A 17,966-nucleotide genomic window follows, 5' to 3' on the forward strand; every position below is an offset into this window, starting at 1 on the left:
TTTGATAAATGTAACTTCCGAACGGTCGGAAATCAACCAAAGATCCTGGATCCTCCCGGTTTCCATGGCTCCTCGTTAGTAATCCTTCATCGCCCGTTTTTATTTCGTGCAAAAATTAATGTGAGGATTCGGAACTTGAACCTCAGCAAACTCAGCTAGTCTAGCACCTCAGCTACGTTCTTTTTCTTGCAAGATTGAAAGCAGATACACTCCTATTTAACCTGTCTACACTACTATATTTGCACACAAACAAGTTAGTTCAGTTTCTGATTTTTTCACACATAGTTCGATTTTTTACCCATCGAACCTAGTGGTCGGCGAACCAGCAACCTAGGTCATCCATTCACCCCTTTGGTTTTTAAAATTTAACTTTGCGATCTGATAATTACAGGGGGAACCACGTACAGGTATATATAGTACTACCTATCTACCTATACACAGCCGACTCGGCCTGGGCTACGAGTCCGTGCCGGACTCAGGTGCCTAATCGTGATTATCTCTAACAATCACCCCCTAAGCATGATGTCCTCACTTCACAGCTTGGACGCCGATCCTTTCCCGCATCTCCGTGAACTTCTGCCGTCCCAAAGACTTGGTCAGGATATCTGCAAGCTGATCGTCGGTGCAAACGTAGTTGACTTCAATCTTGCTTTCTTCCACGCACTCCCGTATGTAGTGATACCTTATGTCGATGTGCTTCGTCCTGTCATGATGCACTGGATTCTTACATAGGGCAATCGCAGACTTGTTATCAACATTGAGCACCACTTTCTCTGCTTCCTTGTCTGTGAGGTCACCGAGTAGCCTTCCTAGCCACACACCTTGACCCGGCACGGTCGCAGCTGCAATATACTCTGCTTCACAGGATGATAATGCGACCACCTTTTGCTTTTGTGATAGCCAAGTCACTATGCTTCCGCCCAAGAAATATGCCACTCCCGAGGTACTTTTACGGTCGTCCACATCTCCTGCCAGGTCGCTATCACTATAGCCAAGTAGCTCCACCATCTCCTTCTTCTTCTCTCTCAAATAGACACAGCCGAAGTTTGTTGTCCCTTTGATGTACCTGAGTATATGTTTGACAGCTGCCCAATGTTCAGTCGTGGGCGCTTCCATGAAGCGACTCACTATGCCAATGGAATAGGCCAAGTCTGGTCGTGTATTCACAAGATACCTTAGACTTCCGACCACACTTCTATAGTCCGTTGCATCAACCGCAGGGGCTTCACTCCTTTTGCTAAGTTTCAGTCGAGGCTCCATTGGAACAAAACTTGGGTTGCAATCCTCCATGCTACAGCTTTCAAGTATCTTCTTTGCATATGCCTCCTGGCATAGCGTGATCCCCTCCGGCTTTTGATGTACCTCGATTCCGAGGTAGTAAGTCAAGAGCCCTAGATCACTCATCTTGAATAGCTCTTTCATCTGTAGCTTGAATCGCGCAATCTCCTCTTCGTCTGCTCCGGTTATCAAGAGATCATCAACATAGATGCCAACTAAGAGACGATCCTTGCCTTTACCTCGCTTGTACATAGCATGCTCGAGTGGACTTTTCTCAAAACCAAGAGAAATCAATGTACGGTCAAGCTTGATGTTCCACGCCCGAGGAGCTTGATGTAGCCCGTACAATGCCTTGTGTAGCTTCAACACCTTTTGTTCCTCTCCTTTTTTGATGTACCCCGGTGGTTGCTTCACGTATACTTCTTCTTTCAACTCCCCGTTTAAAAATGCGGATTTTACATCCATGTGATGTAGCTTCCAAGATTCTTGAGCCGCGAGAGTTATAACTAGCCTCACCGATTCCATCCTTGTGACTGGAGCGAACACTTTCTCGAAGTCCACACCTTGCTCTTGCACGAATCCTTTAGCTACGAGCCGAGCTTTATGCTTCAGCAAGTTCCCTTCGGCATCCTTCTTGACTTTGTACACCCACTTGAGCCCTATGGCTTTATGGCCGTTGGGAAGATCCGCGAGCTCCCATACTTTGTTGTCTCGTATCGATCCCAACTCTTCATTCATAGCACGACGCCAGTACTCCTCTTTGTTTGCATCTTCAAATTTCATCGGTTCCTCGACGCTTAGCAAACATTGTCGTCCTCTTCTTTTAATTTTCACCGGATTTACCTTCTGAAGCGCTTCCTTCGGATATAAATCTAACATTGATCGAAGACGGACTGGCGTAGGCGGATGTTCCCTCGTCTCCTGTTCTGTCGAAGACGAAGAAAATTCATCTGAAGTTGCCATGCTTCTATTTTCTGGCGATCGGGGCTCTCCTGAGCTATCTGCACGTGCACCAGAAGAACCAGCTACGAAATCTGAAGTTGCTTCACGTGCATGCACTTCTGGACCTCCTGTCACGTGGCCTAGTGGAGATTGGGTAGAGGCTGGGCCTTCTGGCTCGTGGGAAGAACTCCCTGATGGAGAGCCTGGTGCTGGGCCGCTGCTGCCTCCAGCGCACCTGACTGGGCTGCCGGGCGCAGGGTACGTGGCTCTCTCTCCACTGCTGCTGCCTGTAGCGCCGCCCGCAACGTCTCTTCCTGGGATGCCACCAGATACAGGTGAACTCCCTGACGCGTCTCGCCGCGCGTCGTCGTCTCGAGCATCCCTCCGTGTCTCCGAAGTGTCCGGTTGATCAATATTATCTGCACGCTCAGAATCGTTGTAAACAACGTGAAAGATTTCATCAGAGATCGGGTATACCGGCTCAGTGGAGTTCCAATTTCATGACCTTACTTCTTCGAAGACCACGTCACGCGTCACAACCACCTTATTGTTAGAGGGGTTGCACGCACGGTACGCTTTCGTGCCCGCTTCTAGCCAACCAACACCATTGGAGTACTCCGGTCCGCTAACTAGCCAGTATGCCCGGTCACCGTCTTCACATGCGCGACGCACCCAAAAGTGCGAAGATGATCAACCGCGGGCTTGTGCCCGTACCATGCTTCATACTGCATCATCCCAACCACACTCTTGGTTGGAGCCCGATTCAGCAAATAAACGGCCGTGTTGACCGCCTCACCCCAAAACTTGCCTGGCATCCCTTTGCTCTTCATCATGTTTCGTGCCATCGCCACCACGGTTTGATTCCTCCGTTCCACAACCCCGTTTTGCTGCGGTGAATATGGCGCCGTAAGATATCGTTTAATCCCATGTGCTTCGCAAAATTCCGTGAATTCACGAGACATGAACTCACCCCCCCGATCGGTACGGAGGGCCTTCAGCTTGGCTTCAGACTCTACTTCGACCGCCATCTTTACTTTCCTGAAGGCTTGCAAAGCTTGATCTTTGGTCTTCAACAAAACAATCCACATGTATCTGCTGAAGTCGTCGACGATGAGCAAGAAGTATTTGTTCCCAGCTGGGGTAGCCGGAGTAATAGGGCCACACAAATCTCCATGGACCAACTCAAGAGCTTTACTTGCTCTAAAATTTCCCTCTCTCGGGAACGAGGCCCGCCTTTGTTTCCCAACAAGGCAACCGTCGCACACTTGCTCAACATGATCGATGAAGGAAATATGCCCTAGAGGCAATAATAAAGTTATTATTTATTTCCTTATAATCATGATAAATGTTTATTATTCATGCTAGAATTGTATTTTCCGGAAACATAATACATGTGTGAATACATAGACAAACAGAGTGTCACTAGTATGCCTCTACTTGACTAGCTCGTTAATCAAAGATGGTTATGTTTCCTAACCATGAACAATGAGTTGTTATTTGATTAACGAGGTCACATCATTAGTAGAATGATCTGATTGACATGACCCATTCCATTAGCTTAGCACCTGATCGTTTAGTATGTTGCTATTGCTTTCTTCATGACTTATACATGTTCCTATGACTATGAGATTATGCAACTCCCGTTTACCGGAGGAACACTTTGGGTACTACCAAACGTCACAACGTAAATGGGTGATTATAAAGGAGTACTACAGGTGTCTCCAATGGTCGATGTTGAGTTGGCGTATTTCGAGATTAGGATTTGTCACTCCGATTGTCGGAGAGGTATCTCTGGGCCCTCTCGGTAATACACATCACATAAGCCTTGCAAGCATTACAACTAATATGTTAGTTGTGAGATGATGTATTACGGAACGAGTAAAGAGACTTGCCGGTAACGAGATTGAACTAGGTATTGGATACCGACGATCGAATCTCGGGCAAGTAACATACCGATGACAAAGGGATCAACGTATGTTGTTATGCGGTCTGACCGATAAAGATCTTCGTAGAATATGTAGGAGCCAATATGGGCATCCAGGTCCCGCTATTGGTTATTGACCAGAGACATGTCTCGGTCATGTCTACATTGTTCTCGAACCCGTAGGGTCCGCACGCTTAAGGTTACGATGACAGTTATATTATGAGTTTATGCATTTTGATGTACCGAAGGTTGTTCGGAGTCCCGGATGTGATCACGGACATGACGAGGAGTCTCGAAATGGTCGAGACATAAAGATTGATATATTGGAAGCCTATGTTTGGACATCGGAAGTGTTCCGGGTGAAATCGGGATTTTACCGGGTTACCGGGAGGTTACCGGAACCCCCCGGGAGCCATATGGGCCTTCATGGGCCTTAGTGGAAAGGAGAAAGGGGCAGCCCAAGGGGGCTGCGCGCCTCCCCCCTTCCCCTAGTCCTATTAGGACTAGGAGAGGTGGCCGGCCACCCCTCTCCCTCTTTCCCCCTTGGGAATCCTAGTTGGAATAGGATTGGGGGGGGAGTCCTACTCCCGGTAGGAGTAGGACTCCTCCTGCGCCTCTCCCTCATGGCCGGCGCACCCTCCCCCCTTGGCTCCTTTATATACGGAGGCAGGGGCACCTCTAAACACACAAGTTGACACAAGTTGATCCACGTGATCGATTCCTTAGCCGTGTGCGGTGCCCCCTGCCACCATATTCCTCGATAATACTGTAGCGGAGTTTAGGCGAAGCCCTGCTGCTGTAGTTCATCAAGATCGTCACCACGCCGTCGTGCTGACAGAACTCTTCCCCGACACTTTGCTGGATCGGAGTCCGGGGATCGTCATCGAGCTGAACGTGTGCTCGAACTCGGAGGTGCCGTAGTTTCGGTGCTTGATCGGTTGGATCGTGAAGACGTATGACTACTTCCTCTACGTCGTGTCATCGCTTCCGCAGTCGGTCTGCGTTGGGTACGTAGACAACACTCTCCTCTCGTTGCTATGCATCACATGATCCTGTGTGCGCGTAGGAAAATTTTGAAATTACTACGAAACCCAACAGTGGCATCCGAGCCTAGGTTAATGATGTTGATGTTATATGCACGAGTAGAACACAAGTGAGTTATGGACGATACAAGTCATACTGCCTACCAGCATGTCATATTTTGGTTCAGCGGTATTGTTGGACGAGACGACCCGGACCAACCTTACGCGTACGCTTACGCGAGACCGGTTCCCTCGACGTGCTTTGCACAGAGATGGCTTGCGGGCGACTGCCTCTCCAACTTTAGTTGAACCAAGTATGGCTACGCCCGGTCCTTGCAAAGGTTAAAACGGAGTCTATTTGACAAACTATCGTTGTGGTTTTGATGCGTAGGTGAGATTGGTTCTTACTTAAGCCCGTAGCAGCCACGTAAAACATGCAACAACAAAGTAGAGGTCGTCTAACTTGTTTTTGCAGGGCATGTTGTGATGTGATATGGTCAAGGCATGATGCTGAATTTTATTGTATGAGATGATCATGTTTTGTAACCGAGTTATCGGCAACTGGCAGGAGCCATATGGTTGTCGCTTTATTGTATGCAATGCAATCGCGATGTAATGCTTTACTTTATTACTAAACGGTAGTGATAGTAGTGGAAGCATAAGATTGGCGAGACGACAACGATGCTACGATGGAGATCAAGGTGTCGCGCCGGTGACGATGGTGATCATGACGGTGCTTCGGAGATGGAGATCACAAGCACAAGATGATGATGGCCATATCATATCACTTATATTGATTGCATGTGATGTTTATCTTTTTATGCATCTTATCTTGCTTTGATTGACGGTAGCATTATAAGATGATCTCTCACTAAATTATCAAGAAGTGTTCTCCCTGAGTATGCACCGTTGCAAAAGTTCTTCGTGCTGAGACACCACGTGATGATCGGGTGTGATAGGCTCTACGTTCAAATACAACGGGTGCAAAACAGTTGCACACGCAGAATACTCAGGTTAAACTTGACGAGCCTAGCATATGCAGATATGGCCTCGGAACACGGAGACCGAAAGGTCGAGCGTGAATCATATAGTAGATATGATCAACATAATGATGTTCACCGATGAAACTAATCCATCTCACGTGATGATCGGACATGGTTTAGTTGATTTGGATCACGTGATCACTTAGAGGATTAGAGGGATGTCTATCTAAGTGGGAGTTCTTTAATAATATGATTAATTGAACTTAAAATTTATCATGAACTTAGTCCCTGATAGTATCTTGCTTGTTTATGTTGATTGTAGATAGATGGCTCGTGCTGTTGTTCCGTTAAATTTTAATGCGTTCCTTGAGAAAGCAAAGTTGAAAGATGATGGTAGCAATTACACGGACTGGGTCCGTAACTTGAGGATTATCCTCATTGCTGCACAGAAGAATTACGTCCTGGAAGCACCGCTGGGTGCCAGGCCTGCTGCTGGAGCAACGCCAGATGTTATGAACGTCTGGCAGAGCAAAGCTGATGACTACTCGATAGTTCAGTGTGCCATGCTTTACGGCTTAGAATCGGGACTTCAACGACGTTTTGAACATCATGGAGCATATGAGATGTTCCAGGAGTTGAAGTTAATATTTCAAGCAAATGCCCGGATTGAGAGATATGAAGTCTCCAATAAGTTCTATAGCTGCAAGATGGAGGAGAACAGTTCTGTCAGTGAGCATATACTCAAAATGTCTGGGTATAATAATCACTTGATTCAATTGGGAGTTAATCTTCCGGACGATTGTGTCATTGACAGAATTCTCCAATCACTGCCACCAAGCTACAAGAGCTTCGTGATGAACTATAATATGCAAGGGATGAACAAGACTATTCCCGAGCTCTTCACAATGCTGAAAGCTGCGGAGGTAGAAATCAAGAAGGAGCATCAAGTGTTGATGGTTAACAAGACCACTAGTTTCAAGAAAAAGGGCAAAGGGAAGAAAAAGGGGAACTTCAAAAAGAACGGCAAGCAAGTTGCTGCTCAAGAGAAGAAACCCAAGTCTAGACCTAAGCCTGAAACTGAGTGCTTCTACTGCAAGCAGACTGGTCACTGGAAGCGGAACTGCCCCAAATATTTGGCGGATAAGAAGGATGGCAAGGTGAACAAAGGTATATGTGATATACATGTTATTGATGTGTACCTTACCAATGCTCGCAGTAGCACCTGGGTATTTGATACTGGTTCTGTTGCTAATATTTGCAACTCGAAACAGGGACTACAGAATAAGCGGGCACTGGCTAAGGACGAGGTAACGATGCGCGTGGGAAACGGTTCCAAAGTCGATGTGATCGCGGTCGGCACGCTACCTCTACATCTACCTTCGGGATTAATATTAGACCTAAATAATTGTTATTTGGTGCCAGCGTTGAGCATGAACATTATATCTGGATCTTGTTTAATGCGAGACGGTTATTCATTTAAATCAGAGAATAATGGTTGTTCTATTTATATGAGTAATATCTTTTATGGTCATGCACCCTTGAAGAGTGGTCTATTCTTACTAAATCTCGATAGTAGTAATACACATATTCATAATGTTGAAACCAAAAGATACAGAGTTGATAATGAAAGTGCAACTTATTTGTGGCACTGTCGTTTAGGTCATATCGGTGTAAAACGCATGAAGAAACTCCATACTAATGGACTTTTGGAACCACTTGATTATGAATCACTTGGTACTTGCGAACCGTGCCTCATGGGCAAGATGACTAAAACACCGTTCTCTGGTACTATGGAGAGAGCAACAGATTTGTTGGAAATCATACATACCGATGTATGTGGTCCGATGAATATTGAGGCTCGTGGCGGATATCGTTATTTTCTCACCTTCACAGATGATTTGAGCAGATATGGATATATCTACTTAATGAAGCATAAGTCTGAAACATTTGAAAAGTTCAAAGAATTTCAGAGTGAAGTTGAAAATCATCGTAACAAGAAAATAAAGTTTCTACGATCTGATCGTGGAGGAGAATATTTGAGTTACGAGTTTGGTGTACATTTGAAAAACTGTGGAATAGTTTCGCAACTCACGCCCCCCGGAACACCACAGCGTAATGGTGTGTCCGAACGTCGTAATCGTACTTTACTAGATATGGTGCGATCTATGATGTCTCTTACAGATTTACCGCTATCATTTTGGGGATATGCTTTAGAGACGGCCGCATTCACGTTAAAATAGGGCACCATCAAAATCCGTTGAGACGACGCCTTATGAACTATGGTTTGGCAAGAAACCAAAGTTGTCGTTTCTTAAAGTTTGGGGCTGCGATGCTTATGTGAAAAAGCTTCAACCTGATAAGCTCGAACCCAAATCGGAGAAATGTGTATTCATAGGATACCCAAAGGAAACTGTTGGGTACACCTTCTATCACAGATCCGAAGGCAAAACATTTGTTGCTAAGAATGGATCATTTCTAGAGAAGGAGTTTCTCTCGAAAGAAGTGAGTGGGAGGAAAGTAGAACTTGACGAGGTAACTGTACCTGCTCCCTTACTGGAAAGTAGTTCATCACAGAAAACTGTTTCAGTGACACCTACACCAGTTAGTGAGGAAGCCAATGATAATGATCATGAAACTTCAGATCAAGATACTACTGAACTTTGTAGATCAATCAGAGTAAGATCCGCACCAGAGTGGTACGGTAATCCTGTTCTGGAGGTCATGCTACTAGATCATGATGAACCTACGAACTATGAAGAAGCGACGGTGAGCCCAGATTCCGCAAAGTGGCTAGAAGCCATGAAATCTGAGATGGGATCCATGTATGAGAACAAAGTATGGACTTTGGTTGACTTGCCCGATGATCGGCAAGCGATTGAGAATAAATGGATCTTTAAGAAGAAGACTGACGCTGATGGTAATGTTACTGTCTACAAAGCTCGACTTGTCGCAAAAGGTTTTCGGCAAGTTCAAGGAATTGACTACGATGAGACCTTCTCACCCGTAGCGATGCTTAAGTCCGTCCGAATCATGTTAGCAATTGCCGCATTTTATGACTATGAAATTTGGCAAATGGATGTCAAAACTGCATTCCTGAATGGATTCCTGGAAGAAGAGTTGTATATGATGCAACCAGAAGGTTTTGTCGATCCAAAGGGAGCTAACAAAGTGTGCAAGCTCCAGCGATCCATTTATGGACTGGTGCAAGCCTCTCGGAGTTGGAATAAACGTTTTGATAGTGTGATCAAAGCATTTGGTTTTATACAGACTTTTGGAGAAGCCTGTATTTACAAGAAAGTGAGTGGGAGCTCTGTAGCATTTCTGATATTATATGTGGATGACATATTACTGATTGGAAATGATATAGAATTTCTGGATAGCATAAAGGGATACTTGAATAAAAGTTTTTCAATGAAAGACCTCGGTGAAGCTGCTTACATATTAGGCATTAAGATCTATAGAGACAGATCAAGACGCTTAATTGGACTTTCACAAAGCACATACCTTGACAAAATTTTTGAAGAAATTCAAAATGGATCAAGCAAAGAAAGGGTTCTTGCCTGTGTTACAAGGTGTGAAATAGAGTAAGACTCAATGCCCGACCACTGCAGAAGATAGAGAGAATATGAAAGATGTTCCCTATGCATCAGCCATAGGCTCTATCATGTATGCAATGCTGTGTACCAGACCTGATGTGTGCCTTGCTATAAGTTTAGCAGGGAGGTACCAAAGTAATCCAGGAATGGATCACTGGACAGCGGTCAAGAACATCCTGAAATACCTGAAAAGGACTAAGGATATGTTTCTCGTATATGGAAGTGACAAAGAGCTCATCGTAAAAGGTTACGTTGATGCAAGCTTTGACACTGATCCGGACGATTCTAAATCGCAAACCGGATACGTGTTTACATTAAACGGTGGAGCTGTCAGTTGGTGCAGTTCTAAACAAAGCGTCGTAGCGGGATCTACATGTGAAGCGGAATACATAGCTGCTTCGGAAGCAGCAAATGAAGGAGTCTGGATGAAGGAGTTCATATCCGATCTAGGTGTCATACCTAGTGCATCGGGTCCAATGAAAATCTTTTGTGACAATACTGGTGCAATTGCCTTGGCAAAGGAATCCAGATTTCACAAAAGGACCAAACACATCAAGAGACGCTTCAACTCCATCCGGGATCTAGTCCAGGTGGGTGACATAGAGATTTGCAAGATACATACGGATCTGAATATTGCAGACCCGTTGACTAAGCCTCTTCCACGAGCAAAACATGATCAGCACCAAAGCTCCATGGGTGTTAGATTCATTACAGTGTAATCTAGATTATTGACTCTAGTGCAAGTGGGAGACTGAAGGAAATATGCCCTAGAGGCAATAATAAAGTTATTATTTATTTCCTTATAATCATGATAAATGTTTATTATTCATGCTAGAATTGTATTTTCCGGAAACATAATACATGTGTGAATACATAGACAAACAGAGTGTCACTAGTATGCCTCTACTTGACTAGCTCGTTAATCAAAGATGGTTATGTTTCCTAACCATGAACAATGAGTTGTTATTTGATTAACGAGGTCACATCATTAGTAGAATGATCTGATTGACATGACCCATTCCATTAGCTTAGCACCCGATCGTTTAGTATGTTGCTATTGCTTTCTTCATGACTTATACATGTTCCTATGACTATGAGATTATGCAACTCCCGTTTACCGGAGGAACACTTTGGGTACTACCAAACGTCACAATGTAACTGGGTGATTATAAAGGAGTACTACAGGTGTCTCCAATGGTCGATGTTGGGTTGGCGTATTTCGAGATTAGGATTTGTCACTCCGATTGTCGGAGAGGTATCTCTGGGCCCTCTAGGTAATACACATCACATAAGCCTTGCAAGCATTACAACTAATATGTTAGTTGTGAGATGATGTATTACGGAACGAGTAAAGAGACTTGCCGGTAACGAGATTGAACTAGGTATTGGATACCGACGATCGAATCTCGGGCAAGTAACATACCGATGACAAAGGGAACAACGTATGTTGTTATGCGGTCTGACCGATAAAGATCTTCGTAGAATATGTAGGAGCCAATATGGGCATCCAGGTCCCGCTATTGGTTATTGACCGGAGACGTGTCTCGGTCATGTCTACATTGTTCTCGAACCCGTATGGTCCGCACGCTTAAGGTTACGATGACAGTTATATTATGAGTTTATGCATTTTGATGTACCGAAGGTTGTTCGGAGTCCCGGATGTGATCACGGACATGACGAGGAGTCTCGAAATGGTCGAGACATAAAGATTGATATATTGGAAGCCTATGTTTGGACATCGGAAGTGTTCCGGGTGAAATCGGGATTTTACCGGGTTACCGGGAGGTTACCGGAACCCCCCGGGAGCCATATGGGCCTTCATGGGCCTTAGTGGAAAGGAGAAAGGGGCAGCCCAAGGGGGCTGCGCGCCTCCCCCCTTCCCCTAGTCCTATTAGGACTAGGAGAGGTGGCCGGCCACCCCTCTCCCTCTTTCCCCCTTGGGAATCCTAGTTGGAATAGGATTGGGGGGGGAGTCCTACTCCCGGTAGGAGTAGGACTCCTCCTGCGCCTCTCCCTCATGGCCGGCGCACCCTCCCCCCTTGGCTCCTTTATATACGGAGGCAGGGGCACCTCTAAACACACAAGTTGACACAAGTTGATCCACGTGATCGATTCCTTAGCCGTGTGCGGTGCCCCCTGCCACCATATTCCTCGATAATACTGTAGCGGAGTTTAGGCGAAGCCCTGCTGCTGTAGTTCATCAAGATCGTCACCACGCCGTCGTGCTGACAGAACTCTTCCCCGACACTTTGCTGGATCGGAGTCCGGGGATCGTCATCGAGCTGAACGTGTGCTCGAACTCGGAGGTGCCGTAGTTTCGGTGCTTGATCGGTTGGATCGTGAAGACGTATGACTACTTCCTCTACGTCGTGTCATCGCTTCCGCAGTCGGTCTGCGTTGGGTACGTAGACAACACTCTCCTCTCGTTGCTATGCATCACATGATCCTGTGTGCGCGTAGGAAAATTTTGAAATTACTACGAAACCCAACAATCGATGCACGGTAGACCACGTACCATCTTCTTTTGTCCAAGTTGCCGTAGAGCTTGAAAATTTAGATGACCGTAGCACGCGTGCCACTTCCATGCCGAGTCTTCCATGCTTGACAAGAGACATACTGGATCCACACGATCCAAGTTGAGGACGTAGAGTCTGTTCGGCGACCTCTGCACTTTCATGATCAACATCCTCTGACGGTCATACCCCCATAAATAGCCATCTTCGAGCACAATCTTGCAACCACGCTCCTCAAGCTGGCCGAGACTTATGATGTTGCTCTTTAGTTTGGGAATATAGTACACATCCGTGAGTACCTTGTGACTGCCGTTCTTCAGCTCAAACAGGACAGTGCCTCGCCCTGTGATGCCAACGGTTCGCCCGTCACCGAACCGAACTGTGCCTCCCACCGAGAGATTTAGCTCAGAAAACTGGTCCTTGTCGCCGGTCATGTGGTTGCTTGCTCCCGTGTCGAGGTACCACACGTGTCTCGCCGTGTTCGTCCTCTGCTTGTCATGAAGATAAACCTTCTCTTCGTTGAGCGTGACAACCTCGGTAGCCGGCGCCTTTGGAGCTGGACCCTCCTCATCCATAAGCTCGCATACTTCGACCATGAGCATCATGTCGCTATCATCACCTCCCTTGGCCATGAGAGCTCTTTCCTTCGGTGGATTCTTGCAATCAGACTTGAAGTGACCGAGGATTCCACAATTGTGACACTTTACTTTCTTTATGTCAAATTTTCTCCTTGGTTTTCTAGCCTTTTCTTCCTGTCCAGCGAAGTCCTTTCTCGCCGGGCGTTGCTTCTCCTTTGCTTTACTGCCGCTCGAGGATCCACCTTGCTTTTCTTTCATCAGGGCCATCCACTGAGCCATTGTAAGCATGAGATGCTCACTCTCCTTCGAATCGCCGAAGCTGAGACGAATTCTCTCGTCGTGGGCCTTGAACCTTCCGACGAGATCCTCGACCGTGAGAGTCTTTAGGTCGAGACATTGTTCGATCGACGTGACGATCTGGATGTAGCGTGCCGGCGCGGTGCGCAAAAATCGTTGGACGATCGCAACTTCTTCTAGGGTTGAACCATAGCTGCGTATGCTGTTGACGAGGGTCTTGAGACGGGCGGCAAACTGATCAACCGTCTCACTTTCATCCATCTTCAGGCACTCGTAGCTTCTCATCAGGGACTGAAGGTGTGCTTCCTTGACACGGTCATGACCCTGGTGCAGGATCTTGATGGTCTCCCATGCCTCCTTCGCCGAGTTCTTTCCGACGAGGTGTTGCAGCACATCCTTCGGCATGGCGGAGTAGATCGCCGTTAACGCCTGACGATCCTTCCGGTACTTCGCCGCGCCCTTCGCGTACTCGGCGCCGCCGGGGTCCACGGCTTCCCAGAACTCAGCTCCCTCCATCGCGACCTCCATGTTCATCGCCCATAGTGCGTAGTCCTCTCGATCCAGACGCGGGAATTGTGATCCCCCACCATCAGCATCGGTGCTCCTGCTGCCGCCGTCACGATCTCCTTGCCTGTGTCCGACATGATCCTTCGAGTGCTTTCCAAAGATCACGACCGACAAACCAAGCTCTGAATACCAATTGTTGGCCTTGGTCCCAACGTCGACACAGCGATCCGCTGTTTACTTTCCGGCGGAACGACGGACGACGAACTAGCCACGGCCGATTTCTTTCCGGGCGATACGCTAGTGTAGAAATCGCAAGTAGATCGATTGCTCTGGCTGGCTAGACAACAATCACGTACGAAGTACTGGTTGCCGGGAACACAAACGAAACACACGCGGCGACTTGATGGCTACAGGGCCGTATCGGTCCTGCTGATTTTTATTACTTTGCGATCTGATAATTACAGGGGGAACCACGTACTGGTATATATAGTACTACCTATCTACCTATACACAGCCGACTCGGCCTGGGCTACGAGTCCGTGCCGGACTCAGGTGCCTAATCGTGATTATCTCTAACATTGCATTCAATCTTTGTAAGGTTATACTCAGTTCATGTTGCTAGAAACCGTCAGTGAGGAAGTTATGGTTTTCAGGGTGTCTTTGTAAGGTTATGTTGCTAGAAACTGTCAGTTGTGTTTGAAGATTATACATAGCGAAATAGATACTCATTTTAATTTGAATACATATAACGACCAGCATTACTGCCAACTAATTGGAGAGACTTATATAGGAAGAAACTTGTGAGTAACCTTATGCCTTGATAAAAGGCATAATATTCCTGCCAAATAATATTGAATTCAATCTTTGTAAGGTTATATTCAGTTCACTGCTCCTTATAATATTTCCTGATATTCGAATAAAAGCAATAATAGTTGCTGACATTACTTCTGTTTGCAGCATCTGGTGAGGTGCCATATGGAGCATGGTTGGTTGGTAGAAAAGGAAGTTTAACAGCAGGAGCACAATATAAGCCACTTAGTGAGTGTTATTGTCTGAATTTTAACTTACTTTAAGTATCGAAAAATTCTCAAAGAATAGAGGTGGAGCAGTTCATCAGCCTATAAACTTCCAACACCTTAGTAGAAGGTAGAAGCTGGAATACAAAAGAAAAATAATGTGTCTCTATAATATGATGTTGAGTAACATTAAAATTGATGGTGGTTTGGGGGTTCTATTTGAAATAGGAGCATGATAAACAGTTGCAGCACTAGGTTTTCATCTTGAGCAGCTGCTCATATTTTCTTCTGTGTAGATTATAAAATTCTCTTGTGTATCAATGCATGTATATTTACCTTAAGTAGTTTGTTCACCACCAAAGGATGCATGGGCCTTTTAGATCAAGCTCTATAACATGTAGCTTCTTTTGTCACGAAATCACAAGAATAGAAGTACTTCACAATTCTGAATATTTTCTATTCCTATTCTGTTTTCCAACTTTTTTGTCCTCTTGTTCTAGTATTTTACTGGACACAATCCTTGTAATGTTCTGACATGTCCAATCAGTATCTGCTTTCGTGGCAGTTGGTTTGTCTTCTCAATCCACGCAGACAAGCAGATGGGGATCTTCAGTTGTTTATATGGCCCTTTATGAGTTTTTTATGTAGCGTTTTATTTCCATTCTGCAATAGGTGGAAACAAAGATCCTATATATGCCATGTATGGACCCGAAGAACTGGAATTATGCAACAGTTATGGTGTTGGCTCAACAAGCCCTCTCAGCCCTTCATTCATTTGTTCCATAGAGCTTGCCAGAAGTACACAGGTTTCTTGTTTGTTTTTCCGGTTGGAAAGTTAGCTTGCAATTGCTAGGATAATTTTGATAAGGGGATAAAAAATAGTATAATGAATAATTGGTCCTTGCAATTAATGTGGATTTCGGAAGAAGCTATATACATGTTCAGATGTCGTTTTCCTACAGAAAATCTTGATCGTCGGACATCATTATATATGTTCAACTGAATATATGTGGTTAACTGTGTTTAGAGTTTAGAAACAGGAATGGACATATATGCATGAGTACCTCCCCATGACACATCACCTAGGGGGCAAATTTCAATACTATTCTCTCTGTAAACTAATATAAGAGCGTTCAGCTTACTAAAATAGTGATCTAAACGCTCTTATATTAGTTTACGGAGGGAGTATTATTGTTAAGAGTTGCACACAAGATAGTTAAGAGTTGAACTAGTATTTAGAAATGGAAGGAGTACAATACATTCTGCTTGACGATACATGTTTCTTTGTTTTTAAACAAGTCTATCATCAATCACATGGCAGTGTACCATGAAACAGCTTGTCTGATACATTTGTTTTTCTTTCTTTTATGGAGCAATGGTTTATTTCTTCATAAAAAACTGCATAAATTAAATAATCAGTAATTATGTTAGTTAAAGAAAACCTTGATATTTCTAACACTAACTATGCTTTCCTTCACCGAGTCTCTCATGGGCACTATATATTTGTTTTCCTTGATGTGCAGCTTATTGCGTCATTCTACCAGCACCTGGTTGTTCAAAGAAAGGTAAGGACAGTTCTCTTTGATTTTGTAATTCACTGATTCGAAATATTTCCAGAATGCTTATCATTTAAGTAAGAAGAGGGTAAGCTTTCAAGCTCATATGAAACATAGCCGGACGTTGTACTTGCCTGCTGTTACCAACACTAGTATTACTTAGCTTAGACAACATGCATTCAGGTACCAGCAAATAAAACAGCAGCCCTACACACTAGTTATGAGTCGAATTTTTGTTATAGAAGAATGTTCAAGATATGCGCTTAGTCATGAATTTAAACTCCACCATGCTTTGAAACTGAAGATGTCAGTACGTAGCTATGCATGTGGATGATGTCCCACTCAATTGGTAATTGATGCTTAAACATTTGCGTGTCACTAACAAAGGCTATATGCACAATCACTCCCCTGGTTACTTTATCAGGAGGGACTATACGTTTTGTTCTATGTTTTCCTTGTTGTTTGCTTCTTATTTCCTGGTTTACTGTACAATGTTTTTTGTGTTAAGTTCAACCATGGTTTCCAAGCCTGTTGACTGAATCTATGTTTTTTTAATCAGGTAAAAAATCCGTTTGAAGATAATCAGGTTGTTGGAATCACAAACTACATAGATCTTGGTCTTGAGTTGGCTCAAGGGTAAGCCTTAGAGAAGAAGCATAAACATAACAATTTTTTCTTGATGAAATCAGCTGACTAACTCCATCTTCACACTGCTGTTAGGATCCATAAAGACAAACCAACAGAATTCCTTGTTTCAGTTAGCGGCAAGCTGGCAAGCTAACAAGAACTTCATGTTAAGGTTAAGTAGACCCATCCATCAGCTAGGCCTTTAAACAAGCCTTCTATACCTTCATCTGTTTCTGATGACTTTCGGTCTGTTTGTCGTCCTTCCACGTCGTCCGTGGCTCAAGCATTCAAGTCATGGTGGAGACCGTCCTTCATACTCAGCGTCACAGGTGTGCAAGCCTGTCTCAATACTTTTGCATACAAATCATCGACAGTGGACTTGATACAACTTTGAGTATTGACAGTGTCGCCACGTTGACAGCCGTGAACGATCATACGAAGGGGACGACGTCGTACGGGTTTGGAATCCGCGTCGAGGATCTCAGGAAGGCCGTCTCCTCTGCTGGACTACATTTCTGTTCCAGCTTTCAGGCGGCTAGTAAGAAGGCTACTGAGAATGGTTTGTTTGGATGAAATTTGCAGCTACGAGAAGGCCGACGCGAACTACGTGATGCTGACGCCAAACAAGCAGCACCTGGCGCCAGCGGTCATGTTCCAGTACGGGGAGCGGCCCATGTTCCAGGCAAGTGGTCGAAGTTGCCCGTGGAGATGAGGCCCATCGGCAATTAATATACTCTAGCCGGCGAGTCTCCTCTCCGTCAGTAGTCGCCCAAGCAAGGAACTTGAGCAGAGTTGGTCAGAAGAAGCCTTGTGGATCTCACACCAGTTGGAGGTCCATGAGAGCCTAGTTCTTTGAGCAAGCGTAGGTTAATTCCATGGACTATAAGATGTAGGCAAAGAAGTTAACTTGCAGATGATCGTTGAGCGTGTTGGATTAATTTATCAGATGGTCTTGCCGTGGTCTTCAGATGGCCATTTGAACTAGCTAGGAGTGTGAATTCATTTTTTACATGTGGTTTAGCTGACCTTTAGATTATTCTTCGTGGTTGATGTCACTCTCATCATATCTTCGGTTCGGTAGATAACCATGGGCGAAAATCCACGTATGGGACAGGATGGATAAGGTG

At 45.1% G+C, this 17,966-nt stretch overlaps 1 pseudogene; it reads left to right on the forward strand.

Annotated features, from left to right (window-relative positions):
* Nucleotides 1-13,775: 13,775 nt before the first annotated feature.
* Nucleotides 13,776-17,551, forward strand: LOC119316168 (annotated as a pseudogene).
* The last annotated feature ends 415 nt before the right edge of the window (nt 17,552-17,966 follow it).

This window comes from Triticum dicoccoides, chromosome 6A (assembly GCF_002162155.2).
Source record: "Triticum dicoccoides isolate Atlit2015 ecotype Zavitan chromosome 6A, WEW_v2.0, whole genome shotgun sequence".
NCBI lineage: Eukaryota > Viridiplantae > Streptophyta > Magnoliopsida > Poales > Poaceae > Triticum > Triticum dicoccoides.